The sequence below is a fragment of the Chelonoidis abingdonii genome, chromosome 1 (genome assembly GCF_003597395.2).
Source record: "Chelonoidis abingdonii isolate Lonesome George chromosome 1, CheloAbing_2.0, whole genome shotgun sequence".
Classification (NCBI taxonomy): Eukaryota; Metazoa; Chordata; order Testudines; family Testudinidae; genus Chelonoidis; species Chelonoidis abingdonii.
Window position 1 is genome coordinate 12,524,535 of NC_133769.1, and position 13,406 is coordinate 12,537,940.

General features: G+C 42.5%; 1 long non-coding RNA gene across 1 annotated transcript in view; it reads right to left on the minus strand.

Moving 5' to 3' along the window:
• The window catches only part of LOC142046592 (uncharacterized), a 209,358-nt gene extending 198,456 nt beyond the window's left edge, over window positions 1-10,902 (minus strand). The window contains exon 1 of the long non-coding RNA XR_012655581.1: window positions 10,599-10,902. This is a non-coding gene — a long non-coding RNA (uncharacterized LOC142046592). The remainder of the gene's footprint in view (window positions 1-10,598) is intronic.
• Between the last annotated feature and the right edge of the window lie 2,504 nt (window positions 10,903-13,406).

Genomic DNA, 13,406 nt, shown 5'->3' on the forward strand with positions numbered 1-13,406 from the left:
GTGTCCACCAGAAAGAGTCTCCCTATATAAAAGCCCTTGTACTATAACAAACTGAGATCGGTTAGAAGAGCTGAGAGGTGGTTGGGTGCTCCGTGCCGCAGCTCAAGATTTCTGAAGGCTGTCATCTGCTTCCTGCTCAGTCTGGAAATGTTTCCTGGAGGCTGGAGACACCAGTTTCTTTTTAGACTGTGGACTTGGGCTTGGTCCTTTGGGAAGTGATATAGGTGATGGGGTTGTTTTCGTGGTTGGTCAACTGCTCCCTACTGGTGCACCAGGTGGTGTTTCAGGCTCTGGCTGAGCCTCTTGGGTCTGGTTGTCTGCTGCTTCTGCCACTTCAGGCTCGCTGGCGCCCTCTGGCATTGGGGGTGAAGATGTGTTTGCAAGTGCTGGCGTCAGTGCTGGCAATGGTTCTGGTGCTGGTTGCGTTTCCAAGTCCGGGTCTGGGACTGGAAGTACTGTGGCTGTTGGAGTCATTGGCAGGGAATTCGGGTTCACTACCCCTGTCTGGGTTTCTGCTACCACAGACGGGGATCCTGTGGACGGCTCAGGAACAGGGATGGGTCTGGAAGCTTACCTGACTTGGCTGCGTGTAACCATTCCCAGCCTCTTGGCCCACTTTACCTGCTTGGCCAAGTCTTCCCCCACTAGCATGGGGATGTGATAATTGTTATAGACTGCAAAAGTCCACATTCCTGACCAGCCTTTGTACTGAACAGGCAGTTTAGCTGTAGGCAAGTTTACCATGAAGGGGTAAATTGTCACTTGGGCCTTTGAGTTGATGAATTTGGGCTCCACTAAGGATTGGTGGATAGCTGACATTTGTGCCCCCGTGTCTCTCCACACAATAACCTTCTTTCCGCCCACTCTCAAAATTTCCCTTCACTCCGAGGGTATTTGAGAGGCATCTGGGCCTAGGGATCTTTGAAGTGATGGAGATATAATGAACTGCACTCGGTTGGGGTTCTTGGGGCAGTTGACCTTTATATGTCCCAGTTCATTACACTTGAAGCATCGCCCAGCTGACTGGTCACTGGGCCGAGGTGGGTTACTGGAGATTGGTGAGGAGAGAGAATAGGGAGTCGGCAGCTTTTCTTGGGTTGTAGGTGGGGTCTTGGGTTGCCCACGGGTATAGGGTTTATTGTCGGTGTGACCTCTGTGATATTCGCTCCCCTTGATAGTAGCTTTTTTCTTTTCTGCCACTTCCACCCATCTGGCTCCAATCTCCCCCGCCTTGGTGACAGTTTTGGCCTTCCCATCTAAGATGTACCTTTCTATTTCCTCCAGAACACCCTCTGACAACTGTTCCAATTGTATTAGGAGATGCATGTCGTCCAGAGATTTAACATTGGCTCCTGATATCCAGGCATTATAATTTTTCCCAATGTGGTAGGTGTATCGGGTGAATGACACATCTGGTTTCCACCTTAGGGCTCTGAACCCCTGACGGGCATGCTTAGGTGTTAGCCCCATTCTGATTCTGGCCTTGGTTTGGAAAAGTTTATAATCGTTCATGTTCTCCTTAGGCATTTCAGCCACCACCTCTGCTGGGGTCCACTGAGCAGTGGCCTCAGCTCTATCATGTACTGGTCTTCAGAGATGCTGTACCCATGGCAGGTCCTTTCAAAATTTTCTAGGAAGGCCTCAGTGTCATCACCTGCCTTGTAGGTGGGAAATTTCTTGGAATGTGGAACAATAACTGGTGAAGTGTTGTTAGGATTGGCTGTGTTCCATTGCTTAGCCTGTTCTAATTCCAGGGCCTGCCGGTGAGCCTCCCTCAGGAGTTCTAGCTCTCTCCTGTGGGCAGCCTCTTTTTCTCTTTCTGTCAGCTCCATCTCTTGTAGTTTCTTTTCCATGTCTCGCTTGTGGTCTGCGTCTTTGATTTCTTCCTCTGCCTCCAGTCTCGCTCGTTCCTGTTTCAGGGCATCCTTGGTAGTCATGGTTTCTGTTTTCCTGTATTGGGGCGCCCTCTGCTGTTTACTGCCTGAAATGCTGCTTCTCTGTTGCCCCCTTAGGGTTGCTTAGCAACAGAGTCTTTTTTTAACTCCTTCTACCTAGCTATTCCCGACAGAGTTAGAAAGAAAAAAAAACATTTATTTGTAAATGTGTTTTGCTGGTGTATGGTGACTCACAACTGGAGTCCCTTTCTTTAACAGAGATCCTTGGTAAACCCTAGTGCTTCTGCCTTCAGAGTTCTTAGAAGGGAGAGACCAAAAAAAACTTGAAGACCTTTGCTTTTAACACAATCTCCTCTAGCCTGCTTTACCCACAGCTAGCAGGGAAAGAGAAAGAAAAAATCCTACTGGCTTTTGCTTCTAAACCCAAACCTCTCAGTCTGCCTGCAGATAGCTAGCAGGGAGAGAAATAAAAACCTCACTGGCTTTTGGATTCTATCTTATCTATCTATCCACACGCTGCACACCATGTCATGGTATAATTTCCCCACTCTGAACCTTAGCGTCCAAAAGATGGGGTACCAGCATGAATTCCTCTAAGCTTAATTACCAGCTTAGAACCTGTAGTGCTGCCACCAACCAGGAATTCCAGTGCCTGGTACACTCTGGTCCCCCCAAAACCTTGCCGGGGAACCCCAAGACCCAGACCCTCTGGATCTTAACACAAGGAAAAAAAACCCTTTCCCCACCGTTGCCTCTCCCAGGCTTTCCCTCCCTGGGTTACCCTGGAAGATCACTGTGATTCAAACTCCTTGAATCACAAAACAGAGAGGAAAATTCACCTTCCCCCTCCTTCTCTTCCCCCTCCCAGACTCTCCTGAGAGAGAAAGTAATCCTGACACAGAGAGAAATTAGCCTCTCTCTCCCCTTCCCTCCTTTCTCCCCACCAATTCCTTGGTGAATCCAGACCCCATCCCCTGGGGTCTCATACCAGAATAAAAAAACAGTCAGGTTCTTAAACAAGAAACTTTTAATTAAAGAGAGAAAAACAGTAAAAATTATCTTTGTAAATTTAAGATGGATTAGGTACAGGGTTTTTTAGCTATAGGCAGTGGGAATACCCTCCCAGCCTAAGTATTCAAGTACAAATTAAAATCCTTTCAGCCAAAATACAAATTTGAGCTCCTTCCAGCCAAATGCACAATTAAAACTCCTTCCAGTCAAATGCACATTTGCAAATAAAGAAAACAAACATAAGCCTAACTCGCTTTATCTATCTAGTACTCACTATTTTGAACTTATAAGAGCCTGTATCAGGGAGATTGGAGAGAAACCTGGTCTGGTCCCTCTGAGCCCGCAGAGTGAACAACAACCAAAAACTAACAGCACACACAGAAACTTCCCTCCCTCAAGATTTGAAAGTATCCTGTCCCCTGATTGGCCTTCTGGTCAGGTGACAGCCAGGCTACTGAACTTGTTAACCCTTTATAGTCAAAGAGATATAAAGTACTTCTGTGCTATTAACTTTTCTTATCTGTTTATAACAGAGGTGAACTGAAAAATATTATTTCCTTTGTTTCTTTTTTACAGTGCAAATATTTGTAATAAAAATAATAATATAAATTGAGCACTGTACACTTTGGATTTGGTCCTGTCATTGATATAAATGTTTATGGAAATGTAGTAAACATTTACAAATATTTAAATAAATGACACTCTATTATTGTTTAACAGTGTGATTAATCCTGATTAATTTTTTTAATTGTTTGACAGCCCTAATTTGTTCCTACCTCTACGTGGTGTGACGTGCACACAAGACCAGCCCTAGACCAAACGCTGCCCCAAGTGAGGAGCACCTTTGGTGCTCCTTCCTCCAATTTTTAAACTTTCGAATACCATTTGCAGCCCGTTTCATAAACTTGCTGTATGATTTGCATGCATGATTTATCCCTGTCACATAAGATGATATATTTGCATGCTAGGATCTGTAATTCTATATGTATTCATGCCACATGTAAGCAAATAAAGAAAATAATTTCCTCTAAGCTTATAGAATATTTTTTTAAATTTTAAGAATAACTGAACTGTACTAACATCCAGCAATTGAACTGTGCACCAACACTGGCTAGATCAACATTAAATAGTATTACCTCAGGCGACAGCTTTAAGATGTTACCCTAGTCCTAACTACTCGATTTAGCTGGTCCCACATGACATTGTTGTATTTTCCACGGAGCTCTACCACACCAAGGAAATTACTTTTATGTTCATCGAACAAGTTACCCGATGAGCTCTGGCAAGCCAAATTCTTCTTTGCAAGGAAGAGGGTAGTTGAGATCAGAGGCTTTAGCACATTCCTCCAGTAGAGATTAGGATCACTGATGATAAAACATGATCTGATTCATTGATCTGAAAAATGAAGCACATTACATTTGTCCTTATTGAATTTCATCCTATTTGCTTCAGACCATTTTCTCCAGTTTGGCCAGATCATTTTGAATTTTAATTCTATCCTCCAAAACTCTTGCAACCTCCAACCAGCTTGATATTATCAGCAAACATTATAAGTGTTCTCTCTATGCCATTATCTAAATCATTGCTGAAGATATTGAACAGAACCGGACACAGAACCAGACACAGAACTGATCCCTGCCGGACCCCACTTGTTATGTCCTTCCAACATGACTGCGAACCACTGACAATTATCATCACTCTCCTTTATTCTGACAGGAAAACTGGATGATTCTCCATCCCTTTCCTCACATTTGCATTCCTTATCTTCAGCTAGATCTGCTCATTCCTTACTAATAGGACTTTCATCACTTCTGCTTTGCTCCTCAATTTCTTCTGCACTGGGAAGATGGCTAATGCCCAGTCTATGTCGTTCTTTTTCAGATATTTTCCCACCAAATTGGCCCCTTTCTGAAAACTAGATTGTAACAGCTTTTTGCTTCCTATACTGAGCACCTGAAGGCTTTTTTGGGGGCATCTTTTATTTTCTGTGAAGGAAAACAGAGAGTATTAGGGAGAGCAAAGGTCAATGTTCCGCAGTCTTAGAAACTCATTAAACATTACATGTTAAATATGGCAAAAGAAATAATGGTATTTTTTTATATTGTTGCACAGATAGGGGTTCGATAGATAACACAGGTGTCTCGATAAAGTTGTCCTGTATTAGTTGCTACTTACACTCTTCTCCTCTTAAAACACAAGTACGTTTTCACAATTACACAATAAAAAAAGGTTGAGAGTATCACAGCTGGGCTCTCACTTCACTTCATTCTTACAGCTCACTGCCTGACTAGCAAGACTGTGAGGGCCTGGCTGACAAGACTGTAGAAGATTTGAGGAAAACATAATTCTGAGGAGGTTAGTGAAAAATGAATCCACATAGTGAATACCTGAAACATTTTGCTTCAAACATTCTACTTTCCTTTCTGCTGATAACAACAGAAACAACATCCCAAGCCCAGCACCTCCCAAACTCAGCACCCCAGGCGACCACCTGGGTCATCTGACCCTGAATCCAGCCCTACATGTACATTATATCCTGCAGTTATGAGCCAGCTACATTCCTGAGATCATTCTAGTGACTTCACTGATGCTGCAGTGGACTATTTGAAAGCAGTGAATGTGAACTGTCCAATGCAGTTCAGGATCAGTGGTGAGCATGGGGTGAGTAATCACCTTGACTGGTTTTATTGCTGACTCTACCACTTGCTCCCTGTGTGACCTTCACCTCAATGTGCTTCTTCACCTCCACATAAATGAGATCTCATAGCGATATTGTGCTTGATGATCGGAGGCTTCCTCAAATCAAAGGACTTCAAAGCACTTGAAGCTCATTAAAGTTGTCCCTGTGCACAGAGCTGTAATATTTTAATAGCAGATTTTTCCCCCTTGCATTAGATGCCTCCAAGTTATGGATTCGGATTCAAAGGTTCTCACAATAATTTTTTTGGTGGTTGCTGACAAACCTGTCTCTCTGTCTCTGCCTCACAGACCCTTTCAGCGAGAGCCTGCCCTGGCAACGTGGGTTGGGATCTCACTGGCCACCTGTGGAGTCCCAGGCTCCCCATGCCATAGCCAGGTGGGAGTGGGGCACCTCCCCAAGGGCGCGCCCCGGTGACTGGATGCTGCAGTCGCCTCCACTGACAAAAGGATGCTGAGCCAGTGTACATCAGTACAGTTCCATAGACTTCAGTGATATTCTGTGCCCTACAATTGAGGGGAGACATTTTATGGTGTTCAGGTTAGAAGAAATCCTGGTGAGGGTCAATTTTACACTTTAAAATCATTCTAATTCTGGCTGAAAAACTTTGTCGGAGAAGGGGCTTGCAGGATGCCCTAGGCTGATCAGACTTAATCCAGTCTCATCCCACAGCAATCTGACTGTTGAAGAAGTTCTCCTTAACTCTGTCAGTCTTCTGCTTCTTCCTTCTCTTTATTAGCTGAAGTTTCTCACAAGACCCAGTTCTCGTGGCTACTCATGGATGGAGATGCAATAGCTGATGTTTCCCATTGATTTCACGGTATATTAGATATTAGCAGCTATGAGTGCAGGTGCAGAGTATTCTCAGAAAGATCCACTCCAGATAAGTTTTTCTCTAACCCAGGTTGGGTAAAGCACCTTCCTTCAATTTGAAGTTAATGGAACTGTCCTCCTTTACACTGGTTCAGCATCTACCCTTCAATTTTAAAATATATATTAGGACTGTCGATTAATTGCAGTTAACTCACTTGATTAACTCAAAAAAATTAATGGCAATTAAAAAAATTAATCATGATTAATCACAATTTTAATCGCACTGTTAAGTAATAGAATACCAAGTAAAATGTATTAAATATTTGGAGTTTTTCTACATTTTCATATATATTGATTTCACTAAGAACACAGAGTACAAAGTGTACAGTGCTCACTTCATATCATTAGTTTCAATTAGTATTTGCACTCACTCGTAAAAATATAAAGAAATTGTATTTTTCGATTCACTTCATCGGAAGCACTGTGGTACAATCCCTTTTTGTGAAAGTGCAACTTATCACATATTGATTTTGTTACATACTGCACTCAAAAACAAAACAATGTAAACTTTAGAGCCTACAGGATCCACCTCAGCAACTGGCTACACTTACACTTTTAAAACCTATTGTAGCAGCGTTAACCGGATTTACGCGATCTTCTCTCTTTCTTTACAATGTCACCTGAAAGTGAGAACAGGCATTTCTGCATGGCACTTTGTGTAGCTAACGTTGCAAAGTGTATACATGCCAGATATGCTAAACATTCGTATGCCCCTTCATGTTTCGGCCACCATTCTAGAGGATGTGCTTCCATGCTGATGATACTCGTTAAAAAAAAATCATTTGTTAATTAAATTTGTGACTTCCAAAAATCTGAGAGGAATGAGATGTGGAGCTTGCTTTCAGAAGTCTTTAAACAGCAACACTCCAATGTGAAAACTTCAGAACCCAAATCTCCAGAAAGAAATCAGCCTTCTGCTTGTGGCACCTGACTCAAATGATGAAAACGAACATGTGTCAGTCCACACTGCTTTGGATCATTATCGAGCAGAAACCCATCATCGGCATGGATGCACGTCCTCTGGAATGGTGGTTGAAGCATCAAGCAACATATGAATCTTTTTGGCCATATCTTGTGACTCTGACCCACAACAGAGCCATGTGAGCACCTGTTCCACTTTCAGGTGACATTGTAAACAAGAAGTGGGCATCATTATCTCGTGCAAATGTAAACAAATTTGTTTGTCTAAGCGATTGGTGGAACAAGAAATAGGACAGAGTGGACTTGTAAGTTCTAAAGATTTCCATTGTTCTATTTCTCAATGCATTTCTCTTTTTCACATAATTCTCTATTTGTAAGTTCAACTTTCATGATAAAGAGATTTCCCTACAGTACTTGCAATGGGGGAATTGAAATGTACTAATTCTTTTGTTTTTTACGCTGCAAATATTTGTAGTCAAAATAAATATAACTGAGCACTGAGAATTTTGTGTTCTGTGTTGCATTTGCAATCAATATCTTTGCAAATGTAGGCTACATCCAAAAATATTTAAATAAATAGTATTCTATTATTAACAGCATGATTAATTGCACCATTAATCATGAGTAATTTTTTTTATTGTTTCACAGCCCTAATATGTATAAAAGGAAAATGCAAAGAATTTCAGAGACTAGGAATCATGAACTGAGCACTGGAGTGGCATCTGAGACCTTGACACGCTTTCTTAAAATGAATCTAATCTTCAAGATTGGAGCATCTAATCCACTTAAAAGTTTACTACTATACTAATGCATCTCTTTGGGCATATTAAACTTGATGAATAATTGTAAAGTGCTTTAACGTGTTTAGATCAGAGGACGCCTCAGAGCATCCACCATGAAAGTTATAATTATACCTGTTTGACACAGAGGCTAATGGAGGCACATTCAGGTGAAGATCACACAGGGAGTGTTTCACAGGGTCAGAAACAAACGCCATTAGTTGGGACTACTCATGCCGAACACTAACTTATATCTCCTGAACCTACTGGACACTTCTATTTCATGGCTTCCAAATACATCACGAATGGGAGAGTAACTCTCCCATAGGCCTATTCTTCATTTTTTGTCCTGTTGATTTTTTGGGGATCTCTTTGGGTGAAACATCTTCTGAACTAAGTGAGAACAATGTTCAACCATTGAGAGTCTTGCAATGCACTTTAACTCTCTTTATTGGAAGGGGTTGGCTCAATGGCAGGTATATAAACTTGAGCAGATTTAAATTGTCTGGTACTGAAAATTTTCCTGTTCGAATTCCATATTGAGATTTTATTCCTATTTTTCAGATGAACAAGCTTGAAATGTTCAAGAGAAACCTACCCTGGGCCTCGTTTCACGAACCTGAAAGAGTTAATTACCACTGGGTTACTCTGACCCATTAGAGAGATGTTTTTCCAAGGAAAGACAAAGGAATACACATGGGGCACTTGGTGACTAGAATTATATCTTGGTATTTCTATAATAATAACAGAGCTATCCTGTCTCCTAGGACTGAAAGGGTTGTTGAAAAGCTATTTAGCCCAGGCTCCTGTCCTCACTAGCAGGACCAAGTACTGATTTGTCCCAGATTCTTAAGTGGCCCTTTCAAGGATTGAACTGATAGGCTTGGGTCTAGCAAGCCATGCTCAAAGCCACTGAACTAGCCCTCCCCCCAAATGCTTCCAATGCTATCACACTATAGAAAAGATAGAAATTGACAGACACACAATTCCTCTGGAGAAGTATTATCCTCACATATAAGGACAGTGAAATTTGTTACAGCTTAGCATAAGTAACTCCATTTTGGCAGCATAGAGCCGCCATTAAGGTGAAGCAAGTACGTCACGTACCGGGGTCGGCACTATAGCTTGTTTCCTCTAGCTAACCACAAATGCAAAGTGTCATATACCATTAAAGGAAGAAAGTGTTAAGATTAGATAAAGAGGAAAAAACAACTTAACAGTGCAGGAAGGTTCTGGTGTATAAAGTTTCTGCTTGCCTGAATGCTAGCTGACATGTAAAAACAGTTGGTTGTGATAGGTTAAAAATAGCTAAATGATTTGTTTCTTGGCTACAGCTTACGACACACGGGGGCAGCATGCACTGCTAAAAGGCATATAACCTCTTTGTAACCTGCAGCCAGGGACCTCCCCTGGTTAGCAGGGGGGCATCACGCTTGAAGGTAATAAAAATTTGGTATTTGGAACACTCTGCGTATCTTTGGTTCTTGTGCCTCAGCCTAGGAACGATCTGCCTGTGTGGCCTATTGGCGTAATTTCACAACAAAGTCGATCACAACATTAGCCAGCTTTTTATTGTTGATGCTTAAATCCAAGGATGCATAAAAATTTTTAACCAGACATATTACTAACCCTGTCTTGTAATGCAGTGTAACAGGGATCACCCTAGAGCTCAGCCTGTGGTAGGAGGAGTCAAAAGGATGAGCTGTTTTTGTTTCTGCATTGACCCCCTGTCATGGTATAATTCCCCACTCTGAACCTTAGCATCCAAAAGAAGGGGGACCAGCATGAATGCCTCTAAGCTCAATTACCAGCTTAGTACTTGTAGCGCTGCCACCAACCAGGAATTCCAGTGCCTGGTACACTTTGGTCCTTCCAAAACCTTGCCCGGGACCCCCAAGACCCAGACCCCCTGGATCTTACACAAGGAAGTAAACCCTTTCCCTCACCGTTGCCCCTCCCAGGCTTCCCCTCCCTGGGTTACCCTGGAAGATTACTGTGATTCAAACTCCTTGAATCTTAAACAGAGAGGAAATCCTGCACCTTCCCCTTCCTTCTCAATCCCCTCCCAGACTCTCCCTGAGAGACAAAGTAATCCTAACACAGAGAGAAATTAACCTTTCTCTCCCCTTCCCTCATTTCTCCCCATCAATTCCCTGGTGGATCCAGACCCCCCCTGGGGTCTCAGACCAGAAAAAAAAACAATCAGGTTCTTAAACAAGAAAAGCTTTTAATTAAAGAAAGAAAAACAGTAAAAATTATCTTTGTAAATTTAAGATGGAATATGTTACAGGGTCTTTCAGCTATAGACACTGGGAATACCCTCCCAGCCTAAGTATACAAGTACAAATTAAATCCTTCCAGCAAAATACAAATTCGAACACCTTCCAGCCAAATACACATTTGCAAATAAAGAGCACAAACATAAGCCTAACGCGCCTTATCACCCAGTACTTACTATTTTGAGTCTATAAGAACCTGTATCGGAGAGATTGAAGAGAAACCTGGTTGCATGTCTGGTCACTCTCAGAACCCAGAGAGAACAACAACAAACACTAACAGCGCACGCAAAAACTTCCCTCCCTCAAGCTTTGAAAGTATCCTGTCCCCTGATTGGTCCTCTGGTCAGGTGACAGCCAGGCTCACTGATCTTGTTAACCCTTTACAGGCAAAAGAGATATGAAGTACTTCTGTTCTATTAACTCTTGCCTATCTGTTTATGACACCCCCATTTGTGACATTCACTCTCAACATGCCTCTTTTTCTAGGCCTACCAAGCATAGAGAGTAAGAGTGTTCAGGCTGGAAGTTCTTCAGCGTACTCCAAACTCAGGAGTTCAAAGCCCCTCACAAACACTCGCTGGTGTTTCACACATGCAAAGGGTTTTATTATTTTTATATTATATTTATTTGTTACAAGTAAATACAAAACTGAGAACAGCAAAACATAAATGACTCTTCCCCACGATCACATTTACAGAAAACTTGGTGACTCACACTTGTTCAGATAATTTAATTAAAAGCGTTTGGCTAAAGTCAAAAATTCAAAGCGTATAATTAAAATGAAAGCAATTACTTTTCCCTCCCAGTTTCCCCTGTAATTTACATTCCCCAGGCTTCCCTACGGGAGGGTTGTAACAATATTACTGACGCCCCAGAGGGAGTGAAGCTAACAGGCAATGGTCAAGTGATCACTCTCTTGTCATCCATCTCCATCCTTCTGACAAACAGAGGCTAGGCGACACCATTCCCCTGGCATTGGCCACTGTCGGCAGACAGGATACTGGGCTGGATGGACCTTTAGTCTGACCCGAACCGGCCGTTCTTATGCTCTTAAGAAATGTTGAAGGGGAGCTCACTTGAAGGGGCCAAGAAATTTCCCTCTGAGGCAGCTGCAGTTGGAAGCAAGGGTATTAGACCCATCGATTTTGAACAGTCCTGCACGTCCCAATCCCTTATTACACAGAGCCAGCCGGCCTTAAAAAAGGCCAAAAAGTCTACCTCTGAAACAGCAACAGTTTTCAGGGTGGTGGAAAAGGGGATCAGCCCCCCTGATTTTGAACCGCCCTGCACCTCCAAAGCTAAAAAATCTACCTCTGCAGCTTCCAGGGACCATGGTAAGTGAGGCAAAGGGGTGAAAGCCCCTAGTGTTCAACAACCCTAGCCTTCCCAACCCAAAAGGAATTAGCTTTCAAAAAGGTAAAGACAAACAACCCTGTAGAAGGAACCGTGTCCAAGGGTGGGTTTGAGCAAGGTGAAGAAGTCAGCCCCTTGGCTTCTGGGTCCTGCAGAACCCTTGCTACAAATAAAAATCTTCCTATAGGGCTTGCCGCATCAGTTGTTGTTTGTAATGAGCTGCTTAGCGTTTGTACCTCTCTAAAGCGTTTAATAGATAAAAAGTTTTCAAAGCTAATTCTTGAGGTGGTTCCAAAGCAAAATTTTCCAGAAGAAAGGGTGGTTTTAGATCAAAAAATAACAGATACCTGTGCAGTGATTGAAAAGGTGGAAAGCGTGTTGAAAGGGGAAGGAAGGGTGTGACTAAATATAAAACTTAAAAATGTAAAGAGGGGTTGGGGAAAAAATCTAAAATATTGAGAAGGCTTTTGGCCAAAAAAATTAAGAAAGCCAAAGCTATTTTAAGAAAACAACCCCCCAACCAAGAAAGAGAAATAGACCCTCCGACCTCTTCTTCTGAAGGTCCAGATTCCCCCGCTCCTAATACACCACCTCAGGTGTATTTGGAACGTGTGAGACACTGGATAAGACCCCGAAGAGAGTTTAATGCTTATGAATATTTTCAAGAATTTCATTTCGCTAATTTGGACAGAGTAATGGGGTTCACAGAGGCCATGGCGGCCGTTGACATCCCTATTCAAAATTTGCTAGATGACATTAATAATCAGGTGGGCCCTGAATTTTTCTACAGCTACGCTTAGATGCCCTGGGGCTAAATCACCACTTTTTTTTTACGGAGGCCTTGGGAAGATTTAAAAAACCGTCAGATTTTTTAAATAACATCATTAACTGTGTTGTCAAAGTAACGCAGAGATTTGTGGGGTCCGGAACTCTTTGCCTGGTTTGTTACGATGGATTAGAAAGCAGGGATGGTGGCGGTGGGCTGTAGACCCCTAAAGACTATTTGTACAGTAAAATATTGGAAAAAAAAACATTTAATTGATTTAAATACACAGGGAACAACCTGTGTTTTGCGGTAGCGTGCTGGTCTCTAATCAATGAAAAACTTACAGATAGCCCAACTGCTTAGAGGGGGCAGACACCTTCATCAGGATTTGGGGCTTTTCGACCAAAAAATGATTAGCTTTACAGACGTGAGCTCTTTTTGAAGAGCGCTTGGGGTGGCTATCACCGTTACGTATCATGAAATGGAAACTAGCGCTTTTTACAACGGATGGTGTACAGCGCCCCCAAACTGATTTTTGTTTCTGTTACATAACAAACATTATTACGGCATCCTAAATATTAAAGCCTTTCCCTAGTAGCGCACTGTATTTGTGCAACTCCTACTAGCGTTATGACCTGTATAGCCACAGAAACCAGCACGCCTGTAAAACCACTGCTGTACGTGTAATAGCGCCGAGTGCCTCGAAGTGGCCGCTGAAAAAAAGAGATGCCCCAGCTGTAAGCTATTTTGCAGGTCTGACGCCTGTTTAGAAAGGCACAGCGCTCTGGCAAACAGTTTTGGTAAAGTTGATTGTAAAAACAGAAGTTTTTG